Below are 16,430 nucleotides of genomic sequence, written 5' to 3'. Positions count from 1 at the left end.
TAAACCCTAAACCCTGGACCCTAAATCCTAAACCCTGTTGGGGACAAAACTTCACACGCCTCTTAGGCTACCCTAGACATACATCGACGCAAGATTTGGTCTCTAACTGATTTGGTTTGCGCCACGTAGAAGCAATCCCTACTAGCACGGCTAAACCCTAAACCCTAAACCCTAAACCCTGGACCCTAAATCCTAAACCCTGTTGGGGACAAAACTTCACACGCCTCTTAGGCTACCCTTGACGTACATCCACGCAAGATTTGGTCTTCAACTGATTTGGTTTGCGCCACGTAGAAGCAATCCCTACTAGCACGGCTAAACCCTAAACCCTAAACCCTATACCCTGGACCCTAAATCCTAAACCCTGTTGGGGACGAAACTTCACACGCCTCTTAGGATACCCTAGACATACATCCACGCAAGATTTGGTCTCCAACTGATTTGGTTTGCGCCACGTAGAAGCAATCCCTACTAGCACGGCTAAACCCTAAACCCTAAACCCTAAACCCTGGACCCTAAATCCTAAACCCTGTTGGGGACGAAACTTCACACGCCTCTTAGGCTACCCTAGACGTACATCCATGCAAGATTTGGTCTCCAACTGATTTGGTTTGCGCGACGTAGAAGCAATCCCTACTAGCACGACTACACGTTAGCGTACCACCAAAGTCAAAAGGAAATAGTAAAATTAAATTGTGGCCTAACATGTCACACCTTCCTTGTACTCCCATACATGAGTAGAGTTTAAAAGGGAGAAGTGGGATTGTTAATATGTGTATATTTTTTTGGTGCATAGCCACAACAACCCTTTCTTTTTACATAAACCAAATACCAACACTTTTCCTTATACCAACCGCCAATCCTTTCTCTTGTACATAAACCACTAAATGCAAAAGAAAATAGTGAAATAAAATGGTGGGCTAGCATGCCACACCTTCCTTGTATTCCCGTATACATGCATTAATTGCCAATTGTGTTGATTTCTCTTCTTTATGTTCATTATCTTTTATACATGCATAATAATTAGATTGGTGCATTGGCAAATGTCATATTAAGGAAATTGAAATAGTCCTTAGAAACTTGGAAGGCATATGCGATTGTGATTTGGAAGGCACAGTGATTGTGGTTCGAATATGACAAATAATTAGGTCTTGTTTTCTTTGATCACCAATTAGCACAAGTATTGTTAACAATAAGAGACAAATTAAATCATAATAAATAACAGCAAAATCATGCAAAGGACAAGTCTAACTCCATTTTTGAAAAAAATCCCCAAAAATTTTATATTTTTTAAAAATTGTAGGGACAAAATATACGCTTCATGTCAATAATATTAAAAAACTAGAATTGTGAAAAAAGAATGCATAAAATATTACTTATATTTTATTGCAGAACCTAAAAATGTCTAGTATTACCATTTGCAAAAAGTATTCTCTCCTTTAATTTAAAAAACATGACAAATTGCAAAGGAGAAGAAACTGCTTCATTCAACTAAGAGAGTTGCTAGAGCTTTTTCTTTGAAATACCAATCGTTTTCTATGCAAGTTCCCAAATCCATATAAAAGAATTTCTACACCCTACAAACTAAGCATGTCCACACATTGGTGATTTCTCGAATTTTTTCCTTTTGTCATGTTGTTTAAGTATCTCTAGATCACACATTCCCTCAAGTTCATTGGTGTTGAAAGAATTTTTTATCAATTGATTTACACATAGGTAACAACATTGCCCTCGGAGTCATGGATAAGTTTTGTACCAATATACATTTCTAGAATACTTTTTGTAAATAGCATAAATTGAAAGTTGGTAAAATTGATGTTACTTTAATATCTAATTTCATTTGATGAAACAATTTTACATTGGGCTATGGCATTGTCTAAAAAAAGTAATTTTCTCTTTATACAAATTAGTTTATCAAATGGTTGAATTTCAACATATTTTGATATTAAGATCGGAAGGCTAGATTTGGAAGCATGAATATGACAATAGTTGTCTTTTTGAAAAATTGATGAAAATTTGGATTTTGAAACACACTTTATTGACAAACATGAATAGAATAAAATTTTTGTTTAAAAAATGAAAAACTTTTATCAGCAAAATAAAATTTTCATCCAAAAAAAGATGAATTTTGATATGTTTAATGTTTAATGTTTGCAATTAATGTTTAATGTTTACAATTACTTCACATGGCATTCTTTTTTAAATACCTTATGTATTAAACAAACTATAAACTGAGATAAACTGAGATAAACAAAGTGTGAAGAACATCATGAAAGTACGAAAATGCTCATACATCATAAAAGTGGGAACAATATCATAAAAGTACCAAAATGAATCTGTACATCATCATCATCATGCTGCAAAAGTGCATCCCTATACAAGAAACGTGTGAAGCCTAAACAATCAATCTGAATCTGAATCTGATAACTCTACATATGATCCTCTAGTGGAACGCTGACGTGGCTCCTGTATGACTCGCTGCCCAACCGTCCGCTGTGTGCCCTCAGGCAATGCCGGCTCAGATGGGCCAGCCTCATCACCTGCATGAGATGGGCCAGCCTCATCCTGATGAAGAGGAGGGCATGCTGCACGCTCCACTGCTGCCATCTCTGCCTCCCTCGCCTCCTCTATGTACGCGCGTCTCAGCTCCCATAGCCGTGCATCTGCGAATACTCGTGCCTCAAATCCAGCGCGAGTAATCGTCTCTACATGTGAAAGACGCTGGTCTCGCCCTAGCTGCTGCTCCACCCACTGCTGCAATGATGTCTGCAGCTCTGCCTCTCGCTCAATCCGGCGTGCCTCCTCCGCTCGTGCCTCGTCACCTGGCATGAAATCACCGTACGAAAAGCGTCGTGGAACGCATGATGCAACCACCGATGTATCCGCACCCTCCTGCATCAGCAATGCTCTCTGTGCCTCCTCCCTGTAGTGCTCTGTCAAGACTACACGGGCGAATGGATTAACAGCCTGACGATGACCAGGATATAGATCATCCATGCCCAGTCCTCTGTATGTCGCCACATCAATGTCGACAAAGCATACAGGGCACACTGAACGTGCCACCATGTGGCGGGTCATGCAGTGGAGATGTGCGATGTGGCCGCACCCTAGTCCAAACCACCCTACAGTGTCAAAGTCCTCGTGGAAGAGGACACAAGTGGCAGTAGGAAGCCTCGCTACGACTGCTGCGTCTATGGGTGTCCTAGTCGGCACATCTACAGGAGGAGTAGGGTATAGGGCCACACTGGGTGTCCTAGTCGGCACATCTACAGGAGGAGTAGGGTATAGGGCCACACTGGGGTCGATCCTATGGCGCGACGGATCACGACTAATATGCCTCAACTGCAAAATATAGTGCTCTGCGCGATGGTATGCTATGCGTGTCCGAATCCTCTGCTCCTCCAAATCTGTCTGCAACAGTTGTACGCTAGACTCCATCTCCTGACGCAATAGATGTGCCTGCAATGCAAACATGTCGCGTACATGGTGAGAATTAACCAAAAAACTTCAGTTCAAAACACGCTACAAAAAAATAAACTAACATAATCAAAATAACTACCCTCGTCCCTAGACTCGGCCAACACAGCCTCCAACTCTGCAATCCGTCTGTCTCGAGCCTCCAACTCGTGCTGAGGCGCCGTAGATGTGGGAGGTGGTGTAGATGTGGGATGCTCCATCGATGATCGAGGTGGGGGAGGTGGAATCACAATAGATCTCGATAGGGCCGAGACCATGTGCTGCAAGGATGATGCCACTGAATGAACATCCCCCCTAATCTGTCCTCCCACCGCTCGCAATGCCGGTGCAGGGATGGTGTGCAACTCTGGTCCCTCGCATCGACGCCGGGAACACCTACAATCTGACGCTCCTGACGCCCCATCCTACCACGTCCCGCTCCTGATCCTGGACGGGTACTGAGGTAGTCCACCCGATGACCAAGGACAAACTCAGCGTAAAGCTGCATGGCAAACGACCTGGCTATCTGGCGGTTGTGAGGCAACCGACCACCATTCGCAGCAAGATATCTCGGATAAATGTGTGCTGCTATGATGGGGTGCCTACACCGTAAAATATGCAAGGGGAGCCCTGATCGTGGTCGCTGGCCCTCGGTGTGACCATCCCAAAACATGTCGTCCAAGGCCTCCCTGTGATGTGACTCCCGCTCAAACAACTGTCGAATCGCTCTCCAATCCAAGCCACCACCAGTGATCTCCGGCTCGGCCTGTGCCTGAAAGCTATCCACAACGTCCTCAACTGTCTCCAATCGACTCAGAGCCTCAATAACTGAATCCAGGCTCGCAACCAAGTGAGGGGGTGCCCTAGCATCCTGCAGTGCCCTCATCTCAGCTCTCAGCATCTCTATCTGCATACGAATAGTGGTGCTAGAACCTGTGCGCTGGCTGGCGCATGCACAAAAAAAACACATGGAAATTAATATTCTATTTGGGTAAATTATGAAAATAATATTCTATTCAATATGACTTATAATCTATTTACGTAATGAAAACTATTTGTATGTACTCCTTGATGAGGTAGATCCTATGCACCTACCGGTAGATGGGCCAAATGTGTGGCTCAATATTAATCAATATTATTAATAATTCTTAATTTTGATTAGAATTTTTTCACTCTAGTCGTTGCATTTTAAAACTTAGATGTCTCAAATATTTTCTCCTTATATGTTTCCCTTTTTTCACTTTTTATCCAATATGAAACTTTTGCACATGTGGTGTAAGGACCACATTGTCCACTAATGGCCCCTATACTAAGGACAGATAGTGGAGAGGTTTGGTTAATAAGACCTTCTTTGAATGCTTTACTGCCTTGGGTTTGCAATAGATATGGAGGAGATAGAAGGATACCTAATACATTACTTTGAACGATACACAAGCAAGGCGCATCTAGTATTTCTCGGACTACACATTAAAAAAGAGAGCGGGTTCACACTACAGACCTTTTAAAGCGAGAACTTTGAGAAAATAATTAAGCCTTTTCAATATTATCTATTTTGGTTGGGCAATCCACCTCAACTAGTGGCCATTCCTATAGATCATCACTTGGTTCAAGACATTTTGTATAAGACTCACTCGACTTCTAGTTGTAAAAATAGTTTTGGAATGAGATCATCCACATACGTAGCAACAACAAAGGGCACAAGATCCCTAGAAGAGGATTCAAAAACTTTGAAAATTAAATCCTTGGATGTCCCTATGCAATGGGAAGGGTTGCATACGATAACTAATGTTAATTTTGGTTGAGCTCAAGTAATAAGCGTCACCGTTGCCTATGGTTGGACTAGCAAGAAAGAGACCACCCTTGCTTACAATGAAACTAGCATATAATTCCTTGAGCATGTGGTTGACATTCCATGTGTGACATAGTTTCAACGAGGGAAAGGAGATATGTAGCATCCGCACTATTTTGGTTATGAGGTGGTTCACGTGATTATTGTTACAAAGTCTTTTTGGGAAAACATCTTAGTCATTTGTAAAAGACAAGATAAATGTTGTTAACATTAGTCATAGGTTTCCCTACGGTCCAAAAAGGGATGTATGTGTGCCACATGGCGAGCTGCCATGTAGCAAACAACATGGAATGGGATGCTTCAAATGTTGACTCTTGAAGGTTATGGAGTTCTCTCTCTCTTAAGTCTCTTATCTATGATCATTAAGGGATGATTAGGAGAGATTCAGTCATTAACAGGCTCTATTTGAACTTAGGTCTATAGTTGATCAAAACACTTGCATATATTAGCATGAATGTGGAATGAATATAGATCCACTAGAGTCCCATGTGCAATGAATGTTAGGTATTCTAGTTAAACTTTCAGTTTCTCTATGTCGTATTTCTTTCTTCTTATACATATAAGAGAAGTAGATGAATTATGGAACTAGACAACAAACATGATCAAAGTGCTAGATCTAAAGCATGCCATAGTGATAGCATAAGAATCTCAAACAGTTTATAGGCACAGACCGTAATATTCGAGTTCTTGAAGACCCATCCAAATATTCTCAATCTTGTAATATTCTTTTTTCAGTTATGCTAGAGTCTATGCATAACTTAGAAGAATTAGACATTTGCAAACTATTCCATGTCTTCTTAAGGTCTAAGCCACTATTTCATGTCTTCTTAAGGGATATTGAAGATTTGGACTAAGCCACTATCTAGGCATTTCCAAGCTATAGCCTTATCATGCATGCTTAGTCTAATCAATCTATTGACTAATAGGGGACATATGCCTTCAACATATTTCCTAGTAGAATTGATCCTTACTAATTGCCAAATAGTTAAAGGATGATTTATCATTAGTAATTTCCCAATATATTAGGGATGATTACCCAAGCTTAAACCTAGTTTCCTTCTAAAGAACTTGCTTGTCCCAAAGTGTCTAGTCAACTTCAAGCTTTGGTCACCAACCATGTCACTAGTCAATCTTTAATGTCCAACTCCAATAGTTGACTAGTAGGTTTATGTTTGTGTATTAATTCGATAAGTCGAGCGAGTCTTATACAAAATGTCTTATTAATTTGTGTTGTAGGCATAGCCACACATTTGGTGCATCTACTGGTAGGTGCATAGGATGATCCCAATGACATCCTACCTCATCAAGGAGTACTTTCAAATAGTTTTCATTACGTAAATAGATTATAACTCATATTGAATAGAATATTATTTTCATTACCCAAATAGAATATTAATTTCCATGTGTTTTTTTGGTGCATGCGCTAGCTAGCACACAGGTTCTGGCAACACTATTCGTATGCAAATAGAGATTCTGAGAGCTGAGATGAGGGCACTACAGGATGCTAGGACACCCCCTCACTTGGTTGCGAGTCTAGATTCAATCATTGAGGCTCTGGGTCGATTGGACATAGTTGAGGACATTGTGAATAGCTTTCAGGCACAGGCTGAGGTAGAGATCACTAGTCATGGCTTAGATTGGAGAGCCATTCGACAGTTGTTTGAGCATGAGTCACCTCACAGGCAGGCCTTAGAGGATATGTTTTGGGATGGTCACACTGAGGCGATGCGACCACGATCAGGGCTGACCTTGCATATTTCACATTGTAGGCCCCCTGTCATAGCAGCACACATTTATCCAAGATATCTCACTGCGAATGGTGGTCGATTGCCTCACAACCATCAGATAGCTAGGTCATTTGCCATGCAGCTATACGCTGAGTTTGTGCATGGTCATCGGGTAGACTACCTTAGTACCCATCTAGGATCAGAAGCGGGACATGGTAGGATGGGGCATCAGGAGCGTTAGACTATAGGTGTTCCGGCATCAACACGAGGCCCCAGAGTTGCACACTATCCCTGCACCAGCATTGTGAGTTGTTGGAGGATGGGGGGGATGTTCATTTAGTGGCATCATCCTTGCACAACATGGTCTCTGCCCTATCGAGATCACTTTTGGTTCCACCTCCCACATCTATGGAGCCTCCCACATCTACACCACCTCCCACATCTACAGCGCCTCAGCACGAGTTGGAGACTTGAGACAGATTGTAGAGTTGGAGGCATTGTTGGCCGAGTCTAGTGATGAGGTTAGTTATTCTGATTATTTTAGTTTATTTTTTTGTAGCGTGTTTTGAACTGAAGTTTTTTGGTTAATTCTCACCATGTACGTGACATGTTTGCATTGCAGGCACATCTATTGTGACAGGATATGGAGTCTCGTGTATGATTGTTGGTTGGAGGAGCAGAGGATTCGGACACGCATAGTGTACCATTGTGCGGAGCACTATATTTTGCAGTTGAGACATATTAGTCATGATCCATCTCGCCATAGGATCGACCCCAGCGTGGCCCTATACCCCACTCCTCCTGTAGATGTGCCGACTAGGACACCCATAGATGCAGCAGTCATAGCCAGGCTTCCTACTGCCAGTTGCGTCCTTTGCCACGAGGAGTTTGACACCGTAGGGTGGTTTGGACTAGGGTGCAGCCACATCGCACATCTCCATTGCATGACCCACCACATGGTGGCACGATCAGTGTGCCCTGTATACTTTGCTGACATTGATGTGGCCACATACAGAGGACTAGGCATGATGATCTGTATCCTGGTCATCATTAGGCCATTGATCCATTCGCCTACATGGTCTTGATAGAGCACTACAGGGAGGAGGCACAGAGAGCTTTGCTGCAGCAGGAGGGTGCTAATACATCAGTGGTTGCAGCATGTGTTCCGTGATGCTTCTCATATGGTGATTTCATGCCAGGTGACAAGGCACGAGCAAAGGAGGCATGCTATATTGAGCGAGAGGTAGAGCTTCAGACATCATTGCAGTAGTGGGTGGAGCAGCAGCTTGGGCAGGGCCGAGACCAGCATCTTCTACATGTAGAGACGATTAGTCACGTTGGATTTGAGGCATGAGTATTCGCAGATGCACAACTTTGGGAGCTGAGACGCACATACATAGAGGAGGCGAGGGAGGCAGAGATGGTAGCGGTGGCTCATGCAGTATGCCCTCCTCTTCATCAGGATGAGGCTCGCCCATCTCATACAGGAGATGAGGCTGGCCCATTGGATCCGGCTGAGGGCACACAGCAGACGGTTGGACAGCGGGTCATACAGGAGCCACGTCAGAGGATGACTAGAGGATCATATGTGGAGTTATCAGATTCTGATTCAGGATAATTGTTTAGGGTTCACACATTTCTTGTTTAGGGATGCACTTCTGCACGATGATGATGATGATGTACACATTCATTTTGGTATTTTCATGATATTGTTCTTACTTTTATGATGTATGAGCATTTTCGTACTTTCATGATGTTCTTCTTACTTTGTTTATCTCAGTTTATAGTTTGTTCAAATCTAACATAAACATTTAAAATTAGGAGTATGATTTTGAATTTCAAATATCTCAATTCACACATCTAATACATAAGGTATTTTAAAAAGAATGCCATGTGAAGTAATTGTAAACATTAAGCATTGAAAAAGTGTTCAAGTATAAGGTCTCTCTCTCTCTCTCTCTCTCTCTCTCTCTCTCTCTCTCTCTCTCTCTTTCTCGTGCTATGAACTTTATCATTTTGGATATCATATTGAATTTCATATATATCAATGCTTGCAATTATTACACTAAACCTAAGAGCCGTGTGAAGTTTCATCCCCATGTGCGTATTTAAAATTAAGAGTATGATTTTGAATTTCAGATATCTCAATTCACACATCTAATACATAAGGTATTTTAAAAATAATGCCGTGTGTCGTAATTGTAAACATTAAGCATTGAAAAGGTGTTCAAGTATAAGGTCTCTCTCTCTCTCTCTCTCTCTCTCTCTCTTTCTAGAGCTCTCTCGTGCTATGAACTTAATCATTTTGAATATCATATTGAATTTTGTATATATCAATGCTTGCCATTTTTCATATGTAGTCACTAGAAGGGATTATACCTTCCATGTGGCACATACGAAATCAGTTGGAGACCAAATCTTGCATGGATGTATGAATTATACCTTTCACGTGGGGCATACCAAATCAGTTGGAGACCAAATCTTCCATGGATGTACGCCTAGGGTAGCCTAAGAGCTGTGCAAAGTTTAATCCCCAACAGATAAGTCCACATGCATATTTGGTTAGTACGTGTGCCATTTTTCATACGCAATCACTAGTAGGGAGTGCTTGCAAAAATGTACGCATTATACCTTCCACGTGGCGCATATGAAATCAGTTGGAGATGAAATCTTGCGTGGATGTATGTCTAGGGTAGCCTAAGAGCCGTGTGAAGTTTCATCCCCAACAGGGTTTAGGGTTTAGTCGTGCTAGTAGGGATTGTACAAATGTATGCATTATACCTTCCACGTGGTGCATACCAAATCAGTTGGAGACCAAATCTTGCGTGGATGTACATCTAGGGTAGCCTAAGAGCCGTGTGAAGTTTCATCCCCAACAGGGTTTAGGGTTTAGTCATGCTAGTAGGGATTGTAAAAATGTATGCATTATACCTTCCACGTGGCGCATACCAAATCAGTTGGAGACCAAATCTTGCGTGGATGTACATCTAGGGTAGCCTAAGAGCCATGTGAAGTTTCATCCCCAACAGGGTTTAGGGTTTAGGGTTTAGTCGTGCTAGTAGAGATTGTACAAATGTATGCATTATACCTTCCATGTGGCACATACCAAATCAATTGGAGACCAAATGTTGCGTGGATATACATCTAGGGTAACCTAAGAGCCGTGTGAAGTTTCATCCCCAACATGATTTAGGGTTTAGGGTTTAGTATTTAGTCGTGCTAGTAGGGATTGTAAAAATGTACGCATTATACCTTCCACGTGGCGCATACCAAATCAGTTGGAGACTAAATCTTGTGCGGATGTATGTATAGGGTAGCCTAAGAGCCGTGCAAAGTTTAATCTCCAATAGATAAGTCCACATGCGTATTTTGTTAGTACGTATGCCATTTTTCATATGTGGTCATGCTAGTAGGGATTGTAAAAATGTACGCATTATACCTTCCACGTGGTGCATACCAAATCAGTTGGAGACCAAATCTTGCGTGGATGTACGTCTAGGGTAGCCTAATAGTCATGTGAAGTTTCATCCCCAACAGGGTTTAGGGTTTAGTCGTGTTAGTAGGGATTGTAAAAATGTATGCATTATACCTTCCATGTGGTGCATACCAAATCAGTTGGAGACCAAATCTTGCATGGATGTACGTCTAGGGTAGCCTAAGAGCCGTGTGAAGTTTCATCCCCAACAGATAAGTCCACGTGCGTATTTCATTAGTACGTGCGCCATTTTTCATACGTAGTCGTGCTAGTAGGGATTGTAAAAATGTACGCATTATACCTTCCACATGGCGCATACCAAATCAGTTGGACACCAAATCTTGCGTGGATGTACGTCTATGGTAGCCTAAGAGCTGTGCAAAGTGTAATCTCCAACAAATAAGTCCACATGCGTATTTCGTTAGTACGTGCACCATTTTTCATACGTAGTTGTGCTAGTAGGGATTGTAAAAATGTACGTATTATACCTTCCACATGGCGCATAGCAAATCCGTTCGTGACCAAATCTTGCATGGATGTATATCTAGGGTGGCCTAAGAGTTGTGCGAAGTTTCATCCCCAACAGATAAGTCCACACGCATATTTTGTTTGTACGTGCACCATAGCTTTGCTACAGTCGTGCTAGTAGGGATTGTAAAAATGTACGCATTATACCTTCCACGTGGCGCATACCAAATCAGTTGGAGATCAAATCTTGCATGGATGTATGTCTAGGGTGACCTAAGAGTCGTGCAAAGTTTCATCCCAAACAGAAATGTCCACATGCGTATTTCGTTAGTACGTGCACCATTTTTCATACGTAGTCGTGCTAGTAGGGACCAACAGATAAGTCCACATGCATATTTCATTAGTACGTGCACGAATTTTCTTAGTCACATTTTTAAAATGTCCTAAAGCACAAAACACAATTACAACATTACTACTAATAAACAATTTTTTGTTTTACAAACACAACAAATCCCATTGAGAAGTCATCGGACATCATGTATAAAATAGAATCTAATACAATGATGTGTATGAATGTGTATACAACCATCAGAATGAAATACAAAATATGAGTCTATGAAAATTACAATGGTACGGTCACACAGTGAGCCTATACATATCAAATACAAATATGTGTAATCAACTAGTGATACCCAATAAAAATCAATCTGATCAATTGATGATCCCAAAAAATATGATATGTAATGTGCTCCTCCTCAGGATCAGCTCTCATGCCAATAGTTGCAAGTATACTCTCGTGATCCGCCACTACACGGTGCCATCGTGGAGTGGACGTCGCCTTGCGAATGCGAACATGACTTGATCGCAACAACAAGATGAGAATACATGTATGCCTCCTGATTCGACATGTACTCCTAGAACTCAATATAGCGACCACGCCTCTATATCTGCTTAAAATAGTGGCCACCTACGATCATGCTATGAGCATTGAAGTGCATCCCATGCCCATCCACTGTATCCTCATTCAGCACAACACTCTTCAGCATAAAGCATCGCAACAAGTAATAATCCACACCCTCCTCATTGCCCTCCGAAGCAATAATTGCGAAGATATCACCAATACGCAAAATATCTGTAAGCTGGTCATAATCTCTAGAGGAACTGAATCCCACATCCTGATTATCATGTGCCTCCTCCCAAGGCTGGAAGGGAGAAAGCACTCATCGTACCCATGGATCGGCCCATGGTATCATGGAGCACCCTCCCCAATCATCATCAATGCATGCAAAGCAAAAACATGCAAACCGTCGATGCCATGTGACACCATGATCCCTCAAGAAACTATCATGCAAAGTGAAGCAATGCTGCATAAAATGGGCATCATGCGATTGATCATCACTAATGTAGAAGTGATACTCTCACACAATGACGCGTGAGTCCATGGTGCTATCAATGCCATCCACATGAGTCTATGCATGACGATAGCTAATGTGCACAAATATAGCAACCTGCAATATGGCATTGAAAAAAAATATGACTATTGAAATAATTCAATATAATGAGGCGGAAAAAATCAATACTCAATCACACGTCACCTGTTCAGAGAAATAATACTCCGATTGGATCTCATGCTGTGGTGCAAAGGTGTAATTCTCCACAAAGTCCACCACTGAGACAACCACCCCTGTAGGAAATGTCCTCAAACATGCACGAAACTGATGATCCTCCCATTTCGCAGTGTGCGAGTGGCGCGTATGTAGCCGTATAGATTCCCTCGAAAACTGTCAATGAATACAACACGTGGTGTCTCCTTCCCCATAAGCTGCAACCTCCTCGACTATGCACCACCATCTCATGTCAAGGTACTGTACTCATACTGCTACCAACGAACCATCTGCACATCACAAGTATCTAGTGCAACTTGTGGCACTCTAGCAAAGTCACCACACAAAGTACACCTGTCTTCCACACAATCAAGGGAGTGGAATAAAGCATCACCATCTCGTGTACACAATATGGAATGAATGAAGTCGCGAGGGCTAGTATGAACCACTCCCCTATGACCATCGAGGAACGGAAGACGTCATACATCAATCCAAAATCCACATGGTAACAACAACAGCATGTGTCACGCTCTTGAGAGCATCGCACAAACCATGGCCTTCATCGCTCAAATGACCTCTGCCCAATCCTGAACTCTGGGTGCGCCTCTACAAAGTGAGTGTACAACTCAGTCTGGGTACACTCCAAAAAACATACACCATGCTCAATGTACACACTGCGTGACACCCTCTTCCGCAATGCCTTCTTGAACACTAGGGATGCTCTGCAATGCTCCTCCCAAAACTGTTGTATGAAGGACCTAGTGGAATCATCCAACAATCGATCGCTGCAAGGTGCACGAGCACTCGAAGCCCAAAGAGCATCAGTCTCACTATCCTCTAGACTCTACCTCCTAATCATGCCTGCTCGCAATGTGCGCAGTGCAATCTGCTCAAGAAGACGTGAAGCGGTACTGTTATGGATAAAATTGTCTAAGGAAAAAGGCATTAATATGTGTGTGTGTTTGTATATGCGGCAATAGTATAATAAAATATGGTGTGCATAGGGCCCAAGGTTGAGGTGGCAGGGCATGACCATGTGCCACCCTTCCATGTAAGAGGACCCATAAGGTGTGTTGTACATAATCCATAATAGTAATATTATCAAATGCAAGGTGGCATAGCTCCTCCATGTGCCACCCCTCCACCTAGGCTGCATTTAGTGAGATATGGCTCAAAGTCCATGGGAGAAGCAATATAAAATAGGTGGAGATGGATATTATATTGAGTTATACCCTCCATATGAGATAGGCCCATGTGGGGGAGGTATAGAAGGACCAAGAGAGCTAGTTAAATAATGGGGAAAGTAGGATGAGGTGGCAAGATTCCTTGTGCCAACCCTCCACTTGTCCTCCTAGAGGTTTGAACATATTATAAAATTGGAAAGAGACCAAGGGAGTATCATAGACTTGAGATATGGGGCTTGATTTATGTGGAAAATTGAGGCAAAGGGTTGTCGCACACAATTGAGAGTGCGTAACCACCTAGCCCACATGGGAGACTTTTCCACACACACCATGCATGTGGGAGGATACATTAATGTGGAGAGACCCCCTCTTTTGGCTATAAAAGGAAGGGGCAATTCCTTGATGGGATACGCTCATGCTTGTAAAGCCACCTAGCTAGTATTTTGATATTTCCCTCTCATCCCTTCTTTCCAATAAAGTATGGTTCACTTCCCTTGATGTCTACATCTCAACATTCCTCTTCCTATCATGTACATGCTTCTCTTCCCCCCTCTCCCTTTCCCCTTGTATCATAGTCTCCCTTTTCCTTCCCTCCACTTCTAATTCCTTTTTTCACCCCTATGACATCCCTTCGCCCTCATGATCTCCTCTTCTCTATGGCCTTTGAGTGTCGCCATACTTAGCCTCTAGCCTCTGGTCTCGATTACTTTTTCGGCTAAAAGTTTTGGTGTGGCTGCTGGGATACGAATCTCCACGGCTAGTGGCGAATCTTCTACCAGTTTTCTACGCTCACCTGTGCGACAATCCAGAACTCACCTGTGCGACAGTTCTCTGGACTGTTGCGATTTCTGGTTGCGGATAGTTTTCTGCGTTCACCCACACGACAGTTCTCTGGACTGCTGCGACTTCTGGATGTGGACAGTTTTCTGTGCTCACCTGCGCGACAGTTCCGACAATTCTCTGGACTGCTGCGGCCTCTGGTCACGAACTGTTTTCTGAGCCCCTGCAAAAGAGTAACAGCAGATCCCGCACCCCCCCTATCTCTTCTTCTTCTCCTCTTTCTCTTTCTCTTCTCCTTCTCCTCTCCTCTCCTCTCTTTTTATTAAAGAGTAGGATTGGAACCCAAGACCTCCCCCTTCACAAAAGAAAGTCTTATCATTGGGCCAACAAGTTGGAAGTGGTAAAAATGTAATGATTTTTGTTCATATATTGAAATCGCGGGAGCTGTAACTCTCTAACCGTAAGGAGTTTGCTCTTGCTATAAAAAGCAAAAATATTTCATTTTATGTGCTCTATCCACATCTCTTGCTAGATTGCCAATTCAGAACTTCTCCAAGCTCACTTCACGGACACACGCCTCACGAGAAGGGTGGACATTTATGTCACTTCTCGACGCGTTTAAGGAATTGGTGCCTGTTCCTCCACACCTAACGGCTACCAATGCACGAGATGTCTTCCTTGATCTTCATGTCAACCTTCAACGGCTGATTGTCCAGTGCATTATTGAAGGAGATGACGGGTGGAATGACACACCGTAGATGATTCATGGTGAAGAACTACTGATACGCTGGGAGGATTTTGACTTTACTTCTACTCATTGTGCGGTGATTGAACTACTCGCTGCTTCAGAGGTAATTAAAACGGTGTCCTTCATCGAAGGGTGGGATGATCCCCAAGCTTGGGGGGAAATTTGGCGCATCTGCCTGTTGATTCCTGTGGAAAAGCTCGTCCTGAATGGTTTATTCACAATCTCATTACAAAGGTTTCTAGGCCTCGGCTATGGTTGGTAATGTTTCGACCAAGGAATCCATTTGTACCTAATCAGCCTTTTGTGCCTCATTTCGAGCTTCAAATATTGTAATTCTTTTTGGTCTTAAGATAAACTATCAACAAAGGATTGTAAGTTTATTTGGTGCTAAACGTTTGGCTCAAGTGTTGAATTCTCCTCACCCTCTCCTCCTACCTATCTTGAACTACAAGAAACTTGGGATGTCCGAATTTTAGTCCTGGTGTGATGACATCTTGGATTCTTCAATTTGATGGAGCTTACAAACCTTCGACCAAGGCGGCTAGCGTGGGTGTGAAGCTCACTTCACTGGGTGGTGAGGAGTATTGTTACAGCAAGTCTTCACCCACAAGTACTTGCAATCAAGCTGAGTACTCGGCGCTCATTTTTGGGCTACAAAAGGCACAAGAACATCATGCCAAGCAATTGGAGGTGCAAGGAGATTCTCAACTAGTGTGTGAACAAGTTAGTGGAAGGTGGAAGGTGCGGAGCAAAGGCTTGGTTCCACGACATCAACAAGCCTTGGAACTTTGCAACCAATTTGAAGAGGTAAAAATTCAGCATATCCCTCGAGCTCGAAATCTTGTTGCTGATTTCTTCGCACGTGAAGCTTGTACTTCAATCACGCATGATGCGAGTGGAAGCGCCACCCAACAAAGCCGCAAGCCACGAAGGAGGGTGATCGTTTGTAAGGAATGCAAAGGTTGTGGTCATCATGAAACTAAGTGTTGGGCGTACTTGATACGAGTTCACTAACTTCGGAAGATCATCAGGAGGGTTCTCAAGGACATTGCTCAAAAGAAGGATGCCAGACCGCACACCCCTTGAAGAAATAGCATGGCGACTACAAGAACTGGAAGAAGCTGAAGGTGATGTGCAAG

The sequence above is a fragment of the Dipteris shenzhenensis genome, chromosome 27 (assembly GCF_047967505.1).
Source record: "Dipteris shenzhenensis isolate YYH24624 ecotype China chromosome 27, Dip_SZ_1.0, whole genome shotgun sequence".
NCBI lineage: Eukaryota > Viridiplantae > Streptophyta > Polypodiopsida > Gleicheniales > Dipteridaceae > Dipteris > Dipteris shenzhenensis.
This window is presented reverse-complemented; position numbering follows the sequence as displayed.